Genomic DNA, 21020 nt, shown 5'->3' with positions numbered 1-21020 from the left:
AAAATGCTTCTGTGCGTTTATGGCCACGGGTGTGTGGTGTGTTTTTAAGAACGCTGGCAGGTAGCGTGAGTAAGCTGTTAGGTTTCGGTGAGTAACAGCGAGCTTTCGGAAGTCTTCTGTTGATTGTTCTGGTTGACATAAAGTTGCGTCTGAAGGAACAAAGCCAGTTTACTCTGAAGCCAGAAGAAAGGCTTCAAGGGACCACAGCAGCCCAAACCGGAGAAAGGAATTGTCAGCAGTAACAGCTAGAAAATGGTAAAAGTAGACATACGATAGTGGAAGTGGACAAATGAATAAAATGTTTACCATGATCACGAGGTGAAAAGGCAGGAAAATAGGAACTCGTGGGTCTTCCTGACAGCAACTTACTTTGTCTCTTAGAGGCAGTGGTTGCATGCAATCGGTATGAGAGAAAATATTGTTTCTAATAACAAACCCATTCTAATCAAAATAAACAATAAGCCTAGTGGCATTAATCTCTGAGGGACAAGGTTAGAGCTATTTTCTGGTGCCATGGTTTTGACATACACCGACCCGAAAACTCACTTTTAATTAATCCACAAAGTCAAGTCTGGGTTCAGTTCTTCAAAGAAATGAAAAAAAATGTTAAGGGGTTTATTTCACGTTGGATTATGATAAATATTTACATTATGTATAGAAATGGAAGAGTTTCATAGGGAACTGATTCCAGCATCAACTGATTTATTAATGACCTTTTATTTTTTCAACTATAAACATGATCAGTTTCTCATCTGCCTGAAAGGATTTCTGACGTTAAAAGTACAACAGTGTATTAATGGGTTGCTTTTACTATGACAAATTGGAATGATATCGTCACATTAGATTAAACTGCTTCTTCATGTAACCAGTGTATATTATGTAGCTTGCATGAGTCTGGGACTGTGCTCTATTTTGAGGATGAAGTGATAAAACAAAAACAGCATAGTTCTACCCTTACAGAGCTTAAAGTTACCCGAGGTGCCTTGGCAATGCTAACATCTATCCTCCTCTTCAAAAGTTTTTTCCCCCGCCCCCTGCCTGAACCGTATAGGGAATGAAAGTTAATTCAGGGTTTGATAGTACACACGCCGGAAACCACAACCAAATTGTTCCTAGAGAATGCTGGAGATGTCCAATGTCAAAGACTCAGAACATAACTTGTTTCCTCTTTTACTTCTACCTTTGATGAGTATAGAATTTTTTTGATAAAACTAAGAGCATGTGTCTTTATTCGTCTAAGACAGTCCTCTCTGATGATATCTCTATGGAATTATCATATGGAAGAGTTTTATGGGCCATTAACTTACTACTAGTGGGAGCTGGGCTCCAGGGTCTGCCTGTCACGTTAATTTTTGAGGTCACCTATGCCAGGAAATATGAAGAAATCCCCTCTCTGGTTCACCTCCATGTGGCTATGTCTGTGCTCTTTCAAGCTCGAGGTACTTGATGGTCAAGCCATCCACTGAACTCTGGACAGAGTAAAGAGAAATGTCCTTCATATGCCCCCAATCATTAGGCAATTTACCTTATTTTCTTGGTATATGGAAGAATTTGGTTTGTGATTTCAGAGGATAAGCAGACTTCTGTATATTACCAGTAGTTCCTATGTTTGAATTCCCCCCAAAAGAAATCCTTGGGGAGCAAAGACTGTATTCTTTTTCTTCTTGGGCTTCTCAGTCTCCAGCACAGCACAGGGAAAGACAGAGAGCTGGCATTCAGAACACTCAAGTGAATGAGAGCGAAAAGCGAAAATCTGAAATGAAATGAAGGTAAAGGAAGATGGGAGGAAATTTTAATCTTCTTCTCAGGAAAGCTGGTTTCTATGAAAGTGGTCACTGAACATTTGATCCTTTTACTCTGTATTTTGATCCCTAACTTAACCATCCACAAGCTGGATAAGCTTGAACATCTTCTCTAACCTCTCTAACCTATGTTTCCTCATCTTTAAAATGGGAATAAAAATCCCTACTTCTCAGGGTGATGCAACTTAATGAGAGAAAAGTCCCCATGAAAGGCGATGAATGGGAGCTCAGACTATGGTCAGAAGCCCGTTATTACCCTGTTGCTTCCTGATACATCGTAAATTAAACTCATACCACGTGGTATTCATTTTTTTTAGCGTGTCCATTCCCAGGAAAATGACTCTGCCTGCTGCTTGATGGAACTCCTGTGCCTTATTGCATGTGTTGATGTTGCTGGAGATTAGACCTCATTGGTCATTGTACTGATGCCACTGTACTTGAAGCCAGCTTCATACAATTAAGAGATGCAAAGGCAAACAGAGTTCTCAGCTAACCATTACATAGAGCCTTCTGAGCACCTTTGTGAATTTGCATGTGCTTAAAAAATGTATGGACTCTTTTTAATTTAAGGAGCTTGCTGTTACCTGTGGCTTATCAGGGTCCAAATTCAAAATCAAACTCGGCTGAGACAAGGCACTGCAATCAGATTACTGTCACTTTGCGACTTGACTGGAGATGAGGGAGAGCCTACGCAATTGTAATTTTAGGAGCACCTGATTTGAAACTCACTAAAGAAATACTCCCTTCTCACATCTGTGAGCTGGGCATTCTCCCCACTAGATTCACGGGTTTGTAAATTGTGTCTTAAGACAAGCAGTAGAATGAAATTAGATTGGTGGTGACAGACTCAAGACGTAATAAAGGCCAAGATTACGTGGACGTGCCAGTGGTGTCTCCCTTTAGAAGATGCTGCCGTTGAAGAGTCTTTGTGAGTTTAGTTGTCCCAGAGTGCTTGGGGTTTTCTTTGTTTTAGTGTTCTGTATTGATCAAACATTTCCAAATCTTCCAGAACAAAGGGAACCATAAATGTACCTAGCTGATTTCAAGTGCCTTGGTGGTTTGATCATGTACCCAAAATTCTAACTGCCTATCCTTCAGACTTTTTCCTGGGAAGCAGGCTTCCTGTTGCTATGGTGGGGTCAACCTCACAGTTGCCTTAAAGTTCAACTTTGGATGTTAGCTTTATTATCAAGCTAGACCAGTCAGAGTCCTAGAAGGTAGTAGTTCATTTAAATGCTTGTAGAACAGATTAGGCTGTGAATAAGACAGAGAGTGCTTCTCTTATCTAGCATTTATTTTGGGATAAACAAAGGACTCAGAGGCCCAACTGTTCTGATAACAAAAGATGCTTTTAGTTAGTTTTGCAATGTGCATATGTATTTTATGTCCCTGTTCATGCCAGTTCTTCAATGTTCTTCTTTCAGTTTTATCACCAGCTTTCATATTTTTTACGTTTTGATTGGTTATGTGTAAAGCCAATTGGCATTTCTAGAAAAATTTTCTAAAGAGAAGTTTTGTGAAAATTGTGTCATAATCTCTGAATTCACCTTAGTTTTACATGACTGTGTTACTGACTATATTCTTAGTCTTTCTCCTGTGTGGGAGATACTGCAATTTTATATACTGTGGACACTTGCCGAATGTAAACCCTATACTTAAATATATTTAAAATAAATCAGGTAGGAGCGAAGATAAATTTTTCGAAGATAAGATTGAGAAGGATCTAGTTATTTTTCCAAGGGGTGCAAAATAAAACAGAATTTTTTGGTGCATCAAGGTTGGAATCATCAGGTAAGACATTATGGAACTTAATTTTATAATTCTCCTGACCCTCTTCCCCTCTTACACTCACTTCCAAGTAAGTTGCACAAAAGACGGTTTCTGTCTGAATAGGAGAGCAGCCTGTGTTTATGGATGGAATCCTGTATGAAAGTCATGACACCACCTATAACCCTGACTCCCTTTGCCCACTCCCTTGTTCAATACGCCATGCCGGTGCTCTGGTGCTGTATACGATGGAAGTCCTTGCTTTCACATAGCATCTCAGCTGGAGTTTACAGACTGCCTCTATACTCATTTCTTCATACCATCCATGCAATATATAGGAAAGGTATTGTTATCTCCATCTATAGATTAGGAAATTCAAGCTCAGAAATTTCAAGTGATGCCAGCCATCCCATAACTTTAAGTGGCAGAGTTAGGATTTGATCCCAGATTATCTGAGTCCCCGTCCACTGCACTTTCTGTCATTCCGAGTTATACTCATGGTAGTTAATCTTGGCAGAATGTGTGAACCCTTCCTAGAATGTGTTAGTTTCCTTTCAACCCTAGCATTCTGATTGTGTTTCTGGACCACGTTGGAATGTTTAGTCTATGCTGTGAGGAATATGAGGGTCCCAGCTACGACATCTTTCTCTTGCCTTGAAAGCACTAGATATATTTCTCACGGGGCTTCTGGTTCCACATCAGAAAAGAGAGGAAGGATATATATAGCATCGGTAATGGAAGATTGTCAAAATTAAAACTAAATCCTTGAGCAAATCCAGCTCATTAAAATCATAAATTAGTCAATTAAGGAAGGATAGGCAATTTCCCCAAGATGTCTTAGAAAATCAAATGGTAAACTAAGGATTCTGAAAAAAAAGGTGATGGACCAAAATGAGTTCTTGAATCATTACAGGCCTGTTGAGTTCAGTCTCTCACACAACTGCTGGTGGGTGGTAAGGGATGGAGGAGGCATAGGGGATGATGCAAGCTGTATTACAGTCTCCAATTCAAGGTGAGCAAACTAGGAAAATGACTCCTGTTCAGACGCAATCAGGGAAAAGGAATTAAGTCTTTCTGGAATCCTCTTCCCTCCATGTTTCAATTAATTTGTTGGCAGGGCGAATAAGTATGTTGCCAAATTCTTCTCTCTTTGTACCTTGTCAGGTCTCTCTCTCTCTCTTTCTTTCTCTGACTTTTAATAACCTTCAAAGGAAAGGTACATGATTGTATTGTCAAATCTGATATTCAGTTGGTAAATCTATAACTACTTCAAATCCTTGATCTGTATGCTTGTTTTTCTTGTTCATCCTTGCCCGTTTTTTCTCTTCCATCCTGTTGGCATGTCTTTAACAAAAATATCTTTAAGGTTCTCCGGAAAATACTTTGATATTGTTCTCAATCCTACTTCTTTCCTTTCCCTATGGAAGTTTCAAATGGCTGATGCTTTATTGTTTCGTGTGGCTTACTAGTTATTTAACTTTGACAAAGCTGGGTTATGGATTCAAGGGAAGGAAAGAGGAAAAGAACAAAAGGAGTCCAGTTCATGCTTGAGATTCTCTGTCTTTCCAGTGGGACTGTGTTTTTGTTTGTTCTTCAGAGGAATGATGAATACGGATCAGACTAAATCTAAGACCCACAGGGAAGATGTGTGTACTATAAAATTCTTTGGGTCCCGAACAGGGTAACACACTTTATGATTTCAAAAAGTACTGGTGAATCTCAGTAGAGACCAGGGGAACATTTTTTTTAAAAAGCAAAGTAAATAAAATACCCCAGGGATTAGATTTCTCTCTCTTGTCTCACCTTCTCTGTTTTCTCTTATCTCTTTGTAGCCTCCACCCTTCCAATTCTCTCCAGGGAAATACACAATCCCCAAGGTGAGAGCAACAATAAAAATGACACTCAGTGAGTTTTCAGAGGAAACAAAGGCTATACTTGTGTACAAAATCTGTTTTATTGGCTCTATTGAACAAACTCCTTCCATGGAGCCTTGCGCATATCAGGAACTGGGGTGTGGCTCCTGGAATACAAGACTGTCTTATGGAATCCTGGCAGGTGAAAGCAATTCAGACTTTCAGTTCTATCTGATTTCAGCACGTACATATGGACAAGTTGGTATAATATAACTGCGGAATAGTTGGTGGAAAGGGCCATACATATAAACACCTACATAAGGTGATTTGATATGTCTGTTCCTTCTACCTTACGGCTTTGCTGGCCATAAAGAAAACTGGAATGTCTAACAAACAATAAATTTCAATATATGTATGTATATATAATTTTACTCCACAGTCACCTTTAAAGAACAAATTGATAAACGTTAACCTTACCTCATTTGAATGAGCCACAAGAAAATAAAAAGCTAAAGGATGACTTCACTTTTGTTTTGATAAGTTCTTTTCCTCTTGGCAGCAAGAAACTCTCCGATAGTACAGCATGGTCTATGTAGTCTAATCTAGTCCATCCCAGGGGTAGCAGAGCTGTTCAGTAAAGGACCAGGTCGTAAATATTTCAGGCTTTGTAGGCCATACGATGTCTGTGTGAACTACTCACCTCTGCCCTGTAGTGCAAAGGAAGCCACAGATAATGTGTAAATAAATGGCTGTGGTTGTGTTCTAATAAAACTTCAAAAAATCTACAAACAATTAATGCTGGAGAGGGTGTGGAGAAAAGGGAACCCTTTTGCACTGTTGGTGGGAATGTAAATTGATACAGCCACTATGGAGAACAGTATGGAGTTTCCTTAAAAAACTAAAAATAGAACTACCATATGACCCCACAATCCCCCGACTGGTATATCCCATATACCCTGAGAAAACCATAATTCAAAAGGACAAATGTACCCCAATGTTCATTGCAGCAGTATTTACAATAGCCAGGACATGGAAACAACCTAAGTGTCCAATGATAGATGAATGGATAAAGAAGATGTGGTACATATATACAATGGAATATTACTCAGCCATAAAAAGGAATGAAATTGGGTCATTTGTAGAGATGTGGATGGCCCTAGAGTCTGTCATACAGAGTGAAGTAAGCCAGAAAGAGAAAAACGAATATCGTATATTAACACATATAAGTGGAAGCTAGGAAAATGGTACAGATGAACCTATTTGTAGGGCAGGAATAGAGACACAGACGTAGAGAACAGACACGGGGGGGAAGGGGAGGATGGGACGAATTGGGAGATTAGGTTTGACATAAGTACACTACCATGTGTAAAATAGATAGTAAAATAGATAGCCTAGTGGGAACCTGCTGTATAGCAGACAGAGCACAGCTCAGTGCTCTGTGATGACCTAGATGGGGGTGGGGGGAGGAAGGGGGTGAAGGAGGTCCAAGAGGGAGGGGATATAGCTATACCTACAGCTGATTCACTTCATCATACAACAGAAACTAACACAACATTGTAAAGCAATTTTACTCCAATTAAAAAAAAAAAAAACAGATGGCAGCCTGCCCATGGGCCATAATTTGCTAAACCCTTATCTACCCCATGGCCTATGAGGTATGGTGTGGAGAAAAATGCCTCATCCATTTTTGATACTAATACACAATGTTGCAGTTAATGTAATCCAAAGTAGAACCATTCAGTTAATTTTTCATCTGTAATGTCGTTACCTAGAAGGACTGTTATTCAATTAGCTTGAATCTATCTTTCTGTTCATTGGTAAGTAGAGAGAGATTGTCCTGAACATGTATATGAATAAAGCATCATGGTTGATTCTGTAAGGAAACAAATGTATACAGGATGGAATTCTAGACTCCCCAAGAATTTACAATCTGTTTAGGATATTAAGGGATTAACCCCTAACTGCAATACAAGGTAGACTATGAAAAGTGTCTTCTGTAAAGGTATTGACAATGCATTTCAGTTGACCCTTGAATAACATGGGTTTGAACTGCACTGAACTGCATGGGACCACTTAGCTGTGGACTGTTTTCACTCAATACCATTACAGTACTACACGATCCATGGTTGGTTCAATCCATGGATGCAAAACCATGGATACTGAGGAAGGCTGACTGTAGAGTTATACGTGGATTTTCAACTTCATGGGAGTTCAGCGCCCTCACCCCAGAGTTATTCAAGGGTCAACTGTACATTGAAATCCAGAAAAAGTAGAAGTGATTGCTAAGGCAGGAATGATACTAAAGTATCTTAGGTGTCAGTCAAAATGTCAAGTGCTTTTGCTTTATATATTTCTCATCTAATCCTGAAAATTAACCTGAGACAGTGGTATTGTTCTTTTCATTTTTTTTTTCCTGTTAGGAAATTGAGACTCAGAAGGGGTAGTGTGAGCTGCAATATTCTTTATTCCGGTTTGCCTTTTTCTTGAAAGTCATGGTGGAAGGAGTGTTTGCTCATTTCTACTCAGCACAACTCAGAGTAGTACCTAAAAAATTCCACTTCTTATCGAGAAGCAGTAGCAAAGGAAGATGGAATGAGTTGCTTCTCGTCTCACAGTAATTTACCAAAAAAGCCAGATTGGGATTTGCAGTCTAACATTTTTAAACCATTGGAACACATTACCGTGCACAAGACCAAGATCTAAACCGTGGTACACCAGTAAAAAGAAAGTGGAAAGTGAGACATTAACCACCCTTGTAAGAACAATATTGCTTATTTTGAATGACATGTCATAAATACACCAGTAAGTATAAGAAGGGATTATAAACTGACGAAAATTCTCATGAGATGATACATCTGAAAACTCTCTGCAAGGCTACACTAAGGCAGAATGAATCTTGGATGCCATGGTGATAACTATTAAAACAGTCGTTGCCAGCTCATCATAAATGTCATTAGCTCATTAGGTGGTAAGTCATTTCAACACCTGGACTCCAGTTTTCTCATCTGGAACAATAAGAAACTGCACCAATATTGATCACTAAGGTTATTTCCAGCTGAAAAACTAAACAGGGGCTTCCCTGGTGGCGCAGTGGTTGGAGGTCCGCCTGCCGATGTAGGGGACACGGGTTTGTGCCCCGGTCCGGGAAGATACCACATGCCGCGGAGCGGCTGGGCCCGTGAGCCATGGCCGCTGAGCCTGCGTGTCCGGAGCCTGTGCTCCGCAACAGTGAGAGGGAGAGGCCACAACAGTGAGAGGGAGAGGCCACAACAGTGAGAGGCCCGTGTATCGCAAAAAAAAAAAAAAAGAAAGAAAAACTAAACACATCTGAGATTCTCAAACTCACTGTGATCTAAACCTATGAGTTACGCTCATGTGACTTTTGGATACTAACCTGCCCATCAGAGTTTAGAATTGGGCACTAAGTCAGAAAACAAGTGACCTAATTAACGCAGAGCAAACAGTAGAGACAACACACGTTAATGATGGCTAACGTATCTTTTAGAGTAAACCACACCCTCCAATGATTTTTTTTTTGTTTTATTACATTAGACATGCATTTTTAGTATTCCATGATGTTTTTCATGAATACTGCAAAGTCAGGATTAGCAGGGTGTTGGATCTTACGAAGAGGCTTTGAGAAGAGGAAGTTCACGTGTGTATCTTCCTTCTGAGTACGGCTCAGTACATCTGAGGCCCAAGAGCAAGAGGCCACGTACTCAGGGGCTAATGGTTTCCCATCTTTCCCTTTCAGAAGACAGGATTCATAAATGTCTGGTTTGATCCCCATCCCTCTTCCCTTCGTTACAGCTATTTCCTATCCCAGGAAACCCTACCTCCTCCATCCAGTCATGATGCTGGGCATCTCTGTACCTAGCACAGGGAGCCTGACCAATTAGTCCGTTTAACAGGAGCTCTCCAGCCAGCATCACTCTGGAAAGTAGGTGAGAAATTCTTCTATTCCTCTCAATCTGTTAATCAGACAACCGGTATCGCAGTTCTCTAACCGTGTAATACCAGTCCCCCTTGGCAGATATATTTTATTTGGATAATGATGTGAAATTTAAGATCTACGTTTCAATTGTGCAGAGCCATAGGCAGTTGTCAATTTCAGTGACAGACACAGACCCGGAGCAAAATTCCTGTGCACAGGCAAAAATTCCAACACGCGTAGCACAATGCTGGTCCCTTAATAGAAATACATTTCCGCCCATCGAGGGCCAGTATATTTAAACTGTTCGTCGCATCTCTTGGTACCAGCAAATCATTAATGTTCTCGAATATTTCCTTTAACCTGGGCATTGGTGACTTGAACCATCCACCAGCCTGACAGGAAATCAGATGGTTATAACCTGATAGCCTACTACTCCTCCAGGAGAACAGTGTGGGATGTATGCCATCCTTTATCCCTCTGCAGTTTCTCTAGCAATGTTGCTAGTTAATAGGTCCAAACTCCAAGGCAAAAAGAAGAGCTCTCAAAGGCTGAATTTCTGAGACCTTAGGATCTATGGACTGGGGAGAATTCCCACTGCTGATCTTGCTGTTGACAGTTACATTAAAGAAACAGCAAGCGAGTGAACTCCATGGCCTGGGGCATCTGTAATGTGATGAGTGGCCTCTCACCTCGAGGTCAGTGGTTCAAATCCAACCGTGGCTAATGGGAGCTGAAGAGTGTCTGGTATTCTAGGTAAAATTGTTTGTTAGATTTGTAAAAACACACATCGGGTCCTCAGGCAAATGTACCAAAATAAACATCACAATTAATCCTAACCCACTGGTATTATGATTTAGCACTTAGTTTTACGCAGCCAGGTTGAGAAGAAGGAAGGAAAAAGACAAGGCCGCAAAGTCTGTGCTGCTTGTACAAAACTGACTGCTTCCCACTGTGTCCTAAAGGGAAATAAACCCAGGCTTTGTCTTCGCAGAGAGCAAGGGAATTCCAAAGAAAAGGCTCCACTTGCCTGAAACGCAAAGCAGGGACATCAGCCAAAGATGCTGGCTGAGTATTTCTGCTCCGGTGTGGATAGGCAGACATGCTTCCGGGCACCCAACATGGCACACATAGGAAGACAAAGCTCTGGGGGTGGGGTGTAAATACTCATCATATTTGCTCTCTGGACCTTATTTCCTCATCTGTAATATGAAGGGATTAGGAGAAAGAGCTCCGAAGCCCCTACTAGCTCTGTGATAGTGAGAGCTCTGAGCTCTAATATGCAAACAACTTTTTACTCTCCGACTGGGCCAGGGTCGCCCCCTCCCTGAGCCCCAGCCAAGGCACATCTGAGATCTCTGATGTGGGACCCACACACAGGCTTGGAGGTCACCAAAGCAAGATCTGAAATCGGTCTCAGCTCCTTCCAGCTGTGCATCCTTCTGCAGGGGACTTCCTTTCCCTTCCTGAGCCCCGGATCTCTCATCCATGACGAAGGGAGATAATATCTGCCTCCAAGTACAGTATGGATTGAAGGACATAAAGAACCTAGCACAGTGCCTATACATGGTAGATACCTAATGAATAATAGACATTTTATTAATAATTAACCTCTTTCACTACCAGCCCCACCTCCACCCCAGAACCTTTATAGTTGGTATCGCTTATTCACTCACTTATTCAGGGTTCCTGAAAATTGAACTTATCTTTTCTTCAGAGCTATATAATCAGAAAAAGTGAACTACGAACTGTGGACTCCAGCTGTCTATCATCAGCTTACTTCTGAATAAAGTGAAGGTGCTTATTCTACTTAATGTGAGGTATTGTTAAGACTGATAGGGTGAAAAAAAAGTCTGTCATACAGAGTGAAGTAAGTCAGAAAGAGAAAAACAAATACTGTATGCTAATGCATATATATGGAATCTAAAAAAAAATGGTACTGATAAACCTAGTTGCAGGGCAGTAATAAAGAGGTAGATATAGAGAATGGACTTGAGGACGTGCAGGGGGAGGGCAAAGCTGGGGCGAAGTGAGAGTAACATCGACATATATACACTACTGACTGTAAAATAGTTGGCTGGTGGGAAGCAGCAGCATAGCACAGGGAGATCAGCTCGGTGCTTTGCAGTGACCTAGAGGGGTGGGATAGGGAGGGTGGGAGGGAGGCTCAAGAGGGAGGGGATGTGGGGACATGCGTATGCATATGGCTCATTCACTTTGTTGTGCAACAGAAACTAACACCATATAGTGAAGCAATTATACTCCAGTAAAGATCTATTAAAAAGATATATGCTTGAGAAAACCTTTAGTTAGGACAAAGAAACTCACGATATTTTCAAAACTGGATTTCTTTTTTTTTTAAATGAGAGACTCTACTGGAGGGAAATTCAGCTTGAGTGGGTGGCTTTGGAGCCAGTGGAGATGGCTTTATAACTCATGGTTTTAGCTCTTTTCTGGACTCAGCTTTTTTGTTCATTTCCAGCCCATCTTCTCCTATTTCCTCCAGATACCGATATATGCACCCAAATAGCTAACTACAGTAACTTATCAATTGACATTGCATGGATAAAAGAAAAAAATCTTATGGAAGATAAATGAAGTTCTCTCTTGACTACCTAAATTCTTATTTTCATACCCATAGATCTGGAGCTGAGATTCTCCACCTCAGTACTACTGACATTCTGAGAAGGATAATTCTTTGTTGTAGGGTCCATTCTGTGCATCTTAGGATGTTTAGCAAAACCCTCGGTCTCTACCCACCGGATACCAACAGCATATTCCAGTTGTGACAACCAAAATGTATCCAGACATTGTCAAATGTTCCCTGGGGTGACAAAATCAACTGGGCTGAGAACCAGTGATCTAGAGACTCCACCCGCCTCTTCAAACCAACTGGGAAGAACACACCAACAGAAGGTAAGTAGTTGGCATTTTCCCAGAATGCAAAGGGGCTGCAGTTTGTGTTGTGTTCACCCAACTTTCTAGTTATCCATTGCTGTCTCTCTTGTCTTGTTAAGCCCTGTGGAGAGCTGTCAATATAGATGTTGGGCTTTCTTGGTACCTTGGGATTTAGAAACAGGAACTGGAGGATTGGTGTTTGTTTTCATTTGACAGTTTTTGAGATTCTGTGTCTGTTGATCTTGATGCTTTCCGGGTAGAACACACAGCAACAACATACAGCTCAGTTGTTGATTTAAAAAAAAAAAAAAAAAAAAAAAAAATCAGGGCTTCCCTGGTGGCGCAGTGGTTGAGAGTCCGCCTGCCGATGCAGGGGACACGGGTTCGTGCCCCGGTCCGGGAAGATCCCACATGCCGCGGAGCGGCTGGGCCTGTGAGCCATGGCCGCTGAGCCTGCGCGTCCGGAGCCTGTGCTCCGCAACAGGAGAGGCCACAGCAGTGAGAGGCCCGCATACCGCCAAAAAAAAAAAAAAAAAAGAAAGAAAATCGTATAGCAATTTCCAAGAAAAATCCAGAAAAAAAAGGGTGTATCAGAAATTCAGCCACAAAGGAACAGCACTGTCACAGGAAGTGGTAACTCAGAGACATAGCATAACAGAGCCAGAGCCTGGGAGGAGGAAATCAGAGACATAAAGGATGTTGGCCTCACAACCAAAGGCATCTACTTCTAGAGCTCTGAGACAATAGATAGAATCAGGGTTCTCTTAAGACTGACTGGCGCTTTAATGCTAATATGAGTGAATATGTCAAGATCATAACAGAAATGTGCTGCAAATAAGAAAATTATTGCGTAACAGACTGCATGACGCAGGGGGGAAAAGAAGTTAAAAAGCAGAGCCACACCATCGGAGCTGGAGGAGGAAACCGGTTCAACTGGACTTAGAGCTGCCTGGCGGCCTGGCACTCTGCACTTGCCCAAAGCAGGCTCTGCTCTGGATCACATGTAACTGATGTCTTGCAAAGATCCTTGATTCCCAGGTAACTGTCAGATGCTTTGGCAGTTTGCCCAAGCCTCTTCAGTTGTGTGTTGTTACATGTCAGCTACAGAAACATGTTACTGACATGTCTTTTTCTGCTTGTGTGCTGTGCACTTCAACAGCACACTCACAGTTGTCCTAAATCTCACATTTTTCTTAAGACTCAGCCTCAGATGTCACTGAGAAATAATATATTTGGGAATTCATGTCTTTAGACTCCCCCACTTTGCCTGTGCTAGTGGTCTGGGAAAAGGTAACTGGAAACAGGATGATAGAAAGGGGGGATGAAGGTGATGAGAAAGATGGGCTAGATTAAGATATTTCCTACCCATTTGTTGAAAGATCTTTGTGGGTTTCCATCCCTCCTGTTCATTTGCCAGTTAGTTATTCCTTACAAGAGAAGGCAGGGTGTTCGTCATCTCAGCATCAACTAAGAGGCGACAGGCTGGTCTCGGAGTTAAGACTGTTCTCCTGTAGGAGGTTTTCTGGAATTTGGAACTAATGGATCAGTCATCCCTCTCCAATGCCTTGTCCTAGTTTCCTGTAAGGAATCTAGAAATAACCATTTCCCAACCTCCTCCCCAGTCCAAACACCACCTGCGCTAGTATATGTATGCATCTTGCTGCTAACTGATAAAGAATGGTTCAAGGTCCCTTTTTGAAGCAAAGGCACCCCTTTGAGTCCCAAAGGATGGTTAGAGTTCTGCCTGAGCAAAGAAGAGATGCCTCTATTGGTATTTTCAGTCATGTACAAGTTACAGTCATAGACAGACTCATCCTTCAAAATAAAAGAGCATCAAAACATACGTTGTAAACACCTTAAGAATTCACAAGATACTTCTCACCTCCAACGACAGTTTTAACCACCACTATGAAAGGAAGTTGCACTTGTGATTTCAATGAGGCAAGATGTTTATTCCCAAACTTCCTCTCAATAGAGGTGGATAGAAGAGGAGCCACGTGCCTCTAGTCGATACAGCAGCTAGAGAAATTGTGTGGGATGTTTCTGAGGGATCTGTAAAACATGAGTAATCAGTTATCTTACAGAGATGCTTTGAGGATGAGATGTGATGGTCTATGAAAGCACTTGGAACATATAAAGTGGTGTTTAAGTGTACGATGTTATTAACAACAGTGGTTATTTGTTTAGATAACAGCTTAGTGTCTAGTGCATTATTTCGGCAGATCACAGATGTGGAATGAAGGTATGCTGGGTGATATTCAGAAGTATGCATTCTCTTCATGATTACCTGTCAACCCGTTAAAGGATATGGTGATATGTTAATTGCATTCATTGTTTAAGGAGCCTTTACCATTAAATGCAGGAGGTCACTTGTGGCCCAGGGCTTGTTTTTTGTCACATGAGCAAAGGAAACCACTGAAGAGGGTCCATGGTATATGGAATGGTCACAAAACGCCGCCCTGCATTCACATCTTAGTTATAACTTTTGCTTTTGCTTTGTGGCATTTTTCAGTTGACAGTTTTTATGAGCACCATCCCTGTCCCTAAGGGACTTCATATCGAAGATAGATAATTATTACGTGGACGTGAACGTTCAAGTACAAATATTAAAGGAACAAGTAAATAGACAATTTTGTGACAGATCACATGATCAAAAAACCTTAAACTGGAACAAGGCTAACGTGTAGGAATGGGAAGAAGAGTATAGAAAGGGGAAGATGGCTCTGTATTTAACTTCCTGGTGACTTCTCTTTGGAAACATTCTCAATGAGAAACTTTTCTTTCTTTAATACTAAGAACCAAATAAGCTACCTTTTCCTGGCGATATCTCTTCTTCAACAGAAAATTTCCAGGTTTCAGATACAAATTCATAACTTTATATTTTACTTGTTAAGAGAGGGAGAAAAGAAGGGACTCCTTTCTGATTCTTACTCTAGGCAAGAAGATATTTATAGAGAAAAAAATATCTAAACTGCTGCATGAACAGATTAATATATTTGAGTTAATACTTGTCCCAGGCAGAATTATCAATGTAGCATAATTCCTTCCTTTAAAATAGGGATATATATTTTAAAATTTACTAAAAGAGCAGTTTTAATATAGATCCTTACACGAAATCCATATTAGAGGACATGAAACAATCCTTGTTCTAAGGGGTTTTCTGCATATTTTAATGATTTGGCAGGTGGAAAAGTGAAAAAGAATGGCTTTTTCAAATATTACTGATTGTTCCATCCTCAACTCTGTTTATTTCATTTTATAAAAGGTTAGTGCTTTTCCTAAGTCTTTTGGGTAATAACTTATAAGAAAGAAAAGAAATCACTCTACAGGTTTAAAAATCGCTGTCCGGTACTAAATTATAGCTAATAGACACAAAGTCTACATTATAGTAGGAAGGAAATCTGCTAATTTATAGCCAATTCATTAACATGCTAAATATGAGTATATTTCAGTTCTGCCTTCCCTTGGAGCTGGCTGACTCACGAGCCTCATCAAGGAACCATTAGGGGCTCAAGTTAGGCCCCAAACCAAGAGAACAACCCAGACCCATGTCCTTTTCCCTTGGGGCTCAGAAACCAATATAAAATAATAATGTGGGCCAAAAATGTACAGAACAGGAAAAAAAATCATTTATCTTTCTAGGCGATATTTTACATCACGTGCTTGTCCTGTGTGTATTTTTTGAGATAAGGAAGCAAAACCCCACACATAGTAGGCATTCAGTGAATGTTTCCTGATTATAATTAGGAATCATTTGTGACTTTGTGGCTCAAAGCTACATTCCCTAATGCTCTAAAATAGACCCACTGTTTGGTAGAAAATTGGACAAGGAATCTGCAAGTGTTCAAAAGCCAAAGACCCCCATACTCAGTCTTCCAGATATCCTTAAAAAGAATTCCCAGACTGCAGGGAGGGTTACTCCCCTCATAAAAATGCAGAGAACACCACCACTGTTCTATAAGAGAAAGGGAAATGACAATAAGATTAAAAGCAGGGGATGTTGATCATTACAGCCTGAGAAAAACTTAGGTTCTCGCCCAATGACTAACCCCCCAAACCTAACAAGTATCAGAAACCAATGGTCCCTTCTTTGCTATTCTTGGATGCAGAATTCTTCATTAAAGTTGAGGGATTAAATACAACACTTCAGCTAATTAATTATAGTTTGATCATTTTGACACCTCCAAATGACTCAGCCACATACCTTGAAGCTTTGTCAACTCAATTGCATCTTTATTTTTGTTGCCTTTAACCAACAATGAAGACTAATGCCACTCTTTCTAGTTTTCAATCACCTCTACAGAAGTGCTCCCCTGGCAATGTGCAAGGACAGACCTAATTAATCCCTCATCTGCCCTCTGTGCTGTCTATACATCACCCTGGCAGTTGAAACTGCTGCTTGTTTTAAGGCTATTGCTGGAATGAAAAGCTCATCTGTTTTTCAATAATTTTACCACAGGTGGTGATTTGTAATTAGAAAGGGCAGAATCCAAATTTGGGGATGTGTGTGTGTGTGTGTGCGCACGTGCGTGTACGGGTGCGTGCATGCACTCCGTAATTTACAACGGGCACTTCTTGTAGAAGGAGGGAAAAGAATGTAAAACAGTAGCACAGCAGGAGAAAAGCATTCACTTTTGCACCAAGCCGAACAACAGGATTTTAAAAAATGGATCTTTGTGGTTTCAATTCTTTTTCTTCTTTTTAAAATTGATATAGTCACGGACAGGTTAGAGATCAAAGGCTTGGAGAAACTGGAAAGATGCAGGAAATGTGAGGACTCTTGATGTTCCCAGAGGGGGTGGTGTTTGTCCTAAGCATGGGGAGGTGGAGCAAAGGGGGTCAAGGTGAAAAGCTCCTCTTTGACTTTGGTCTCTTTGGCACCTGGTCTCACTCTGAGGGGAGGGATAGGCATTCTCATCTCATCCTAGGTGGAGCTCGCTCTAACTGGAAAGAGAGTATAGCTTAAGAAGGCAGTCTGGCCATCTTTAGCAAAGCAGCTAGGAGAGGAGGTTTGCTTTCAGGTGGATGGAAATGTTCTAATAAAGGCAAGTTCATTTCAGAACTTTATCTGTCAGCAGTTACTGCACTGCCATCCCTTGACCCTCACCTTGATCACTTTATTTGCTCTTCTTGGTGTAATCAGATTCTACTCCTTCTTTTCTTTAAGAAAATAAATATAGATCACATATGATAAATTACTACCAAAAACACAAGTATCCAGCGATTGCTGCTACTAATATCTCATCTACATAGTATATATCGTCAGCTTTTATTTTTACAGTCTTCTTTTACATAATTGGTATATATACTGTTCTTCAATATGACTTTTAGTATCCTATCATGACAATTTATCAAAATTAATATACTTGATTATTTAATAGTGGACATATCCAGCTAATATTTTATTATGAACAACACCCTGACAAACATTTTTGTAGATTAAACTATAGGCCTAACTAACTTAATTTTTTTATTTTTAAAGAGCTTTTTTAAATTTTTTATTGATGTATTGTTGATTTGCAATGTTGTTAGTCTCAGGTGAACAGCAAAGTGATTCAGTTTTATATATATATATATATATATATATGTAGCCTTTTTCAGATTCTTTTCCATTATAGGTTGTTGCAAGATACTGAATGTAGTTCCCTGTGCTATACAGTAGATCCTTGTTGTTTATCTATTTTATATATAGTAGTGTGTATCTGTTCATCCCGAACACCTAATTTATCCCTCCCTTCCCCCCCACCCCCTGGCCTTTTCCCCTTTGGTAACCATAAGTTTGTTTTCTATGTCTGAGTCTATTTCTGTTTTATAAATAAGTTTATTTGTATCATTTTTTTAGATTCCAGGTTCTACTCTTTACTCTCCAAGGCACTGCTCTTCCATGAAGCCTTCCTCAACCATTCCAGCCTGCCATTCATCTTTTGAAGACCACATGGCTTAAGGCTCTCTCTCTGGCCTAAAAGACAGACAGCCTGGGACTTCCAAATATCAACTCGAGCGTAAGTGTCTTGCCTCTCCAACTGAACTGCAAATCCCTGGAGAAAGATATATCTTGGGGTTTCCTCTTGGTCCCAGAACCATGTGTAGAGCTAGTGTGTTTACTTATATATACATCGAATTGAACTGGTCCTATGATTCCCAGTGTGAATTGTAAAGTGGAGACTGAGACAGTGGCTTTACACACAAGCTGGAAAGGAAGGTGGTATCTAAATGAGACAGAAAAGTAAAAAGTAAAATAGCTTAGAAGAATTTTAGTCTAAGCACTGACAGAAACTTCCAGGTTACAAGTATTATGAATCACTGGAAACAAATTATCATAGAGGCTCCAGACAGTGTCTGTTTGGTTTTTTTTAAGACTAGTCAGTTATTTGGCTAAGTGTAGCCTGCTTTAGGAAAGGTGAATACAGGAAAACTTTGCCATAGTTTTCTTCCAGTCATAGGTCTATGATGATGACAGAGGATGGTGGGGTAGATGTGGAGAAATGGAACACTGTTGCTACAAGATTTCTGCTAACTTATGTTTGTTTGCACAGAAAGAGTCTTACATCCCTTGGTATAATAGAAGGATAATGGTACGTCATACTGTAGACGTATGAGATCTTTGTCAAAGATCAAGATGCTCCTTCACATCAAGAGATTTCTCCATTAAAAGGAAACCCCTGCTTATTCTCTAGGGCTTTCTCTCCACAAAGGTAAGCTTACAGAACTACAGTAGAGCTGATATAATCCACACTTCCCACTCTTCCTTGTCTCTAGCCTCTTACACCTGGTGATTGCAGGAAATCGTTAATCCAAACAATTGCAAGGTGTCTGGGTCCTGTAATATGTTTATCTCCCACTTACATACTCATCATATTGAGTTTACTAATATCACATTTAACATAGATGAAGAATAGTATCTGCTCTGTTCAGTTGAAAAAGAGAAAGCGGATACTATAAATGCAAAGAATAGCTTGGATCATTTTATTCAAGCTACGTTTTTGCTTGAGTTTTATAGTTTAGACCTTGAGGTTTCGGAGTACTTTTTCCAAATTCAGGAAATTGCCTTATATCTCTTAATTCAAACTGCTTACCCTGGTATTAATGCTGCCCCTATTTTATATGCAATGTTGATTTTCAGCCTGATTCCTCACTATTTCCCTACATGGATTCTGTAATTAGACTTCCGTTCTCACACCATGCAGACATGCATATATACATTCCCATTTCTGGGCTTGTATACGCAACTCCCTTCACAGGAGACACTCTCCTCACTTCTTACCATCTTACTTTTTTCAACCAGCCTATTCTGGTTGACCACAATGCCTCCCTTTTCTGATTTCAACACTCCTAGTATGTGTACCATGAGATAAAGCTCTGCTCCCAGTATCAGGGCAATAATCATGTTTTGCCCCAAGACATTTCTGTATTTTATATTTATTGTTATTTTATTCTGGTAGCATCATTTTATACATTAATGCTTTATTTCCCTAATTAAGTTATAAGCATGCCTCATCTTTTGCCTCTCACAGTACTTAGCACACAGCAGACACTCAATAAATGATAATTTCCTTTTAAACAGCATGTGCAGTATCATCATTCCACTTCCTGAATCTGGACTTCAACTAAAGAGGAGGAAAAATATAAGATATTGAACATCTATCTTCACAGAAGGATCAGGAAGCTAGGTAATCCCTATACCATATAACCAAAGGTAATGGAAAGAATTGTGCTTTTGCAGAATTGAGAAAATATTTCATACTTATATCTAGACCGAGCTGGAAGGAATTGTAGAGCTCATTTTTTCTAACTTCTTTCAATAACTGAGACTCTATAATATGCAACTTGATTTTAAATCTTTTTACACTGTATTTGGGCAAGATGTCTCAAAACATTAACACAATTTAATATTCTTCATATTTCTCAAAGCATTTTTATATACACCTATTTGCACACCATCGTAGCACTGGAAGACGTTTGTTATTAGCCCTCTTCTTTTGTTCAGAGTAGTGAACTTTTAGAAGTTCATGTGCCTGGTTCACAGCTGAGTCAGAAGAAGACTTGCATCCTTGCCATCTTTCCCTGGGTAATTTATTCCATTCCCCCCAAAGTCAAATATAATGTTGCCAACTCAGAACTTGTCTTTACACACATATACACACACATACAAGTAATCCAGGTGAATAAGAGTTGTGGGAATGGAGAGAAATGGAAATAAAACAACAACAAAAAAAACTTCCAGGCAGAGGGAAGAATGTGTTCAAACACTCAAGTTGAGAGGGAGCATGGCAACTCTACAGAAGGAACAAGGCCGAAAGACAGAGAGAGGGAAAGAGACAGAGAGAATGTGTGTGTGTGTGCTTGTGTAAAAGACGGTGATCCTCTTCTTCATATTTTCACACTCCAAACTCAATATACCCAAAGCCAAACTCACTATGTTTACCGAACAAGCAGCCCCACATCTGACCTACTCTATACTTCTTAGTTGGTGAAGAACGTCCCCACTCATAAAGCTGGAAGTCTGGCACTCACCCTGGGCATCTCTCTCATCCATTGTATCTATTCGCCCCCAAGGAGGCCCAGTAGCGATGCGATCTAAACGTCTCTCCACTGCACTCACTCTCTCTCCGAAAACCACGCCCACTCTGGTCCATGCTACCATCATCTCGCCTTATCGCACCAATATCCTCCCTGCAGTTGGTAGCTCTGTTCCGCCCACCCAGTCTGTTCTTCCACATTACTTCCAGGGCAACCCTTTAAAAGTCCCTCAATGACTTTCCATTGCTC

The sequence above is a fragment of the Phocoena phocoena genome, chromosome 10 (genome assembly GCF_963924675.1).
Source record: "Phocoena phocoena chromosome 10, mPhoPho1.1, whole genome shotgun sequence".
In the NCBI taxonomy this organism is placed as follows: domain Eukaryota; kingdom Metazoa; phylum Chordata; class Mammalia; order Artiodactyla; family Phocoenidae; genus Phocoena; species Phocoena phocoena.
This window is presented reverse-complemented; position numbering follows the sequence as displayed.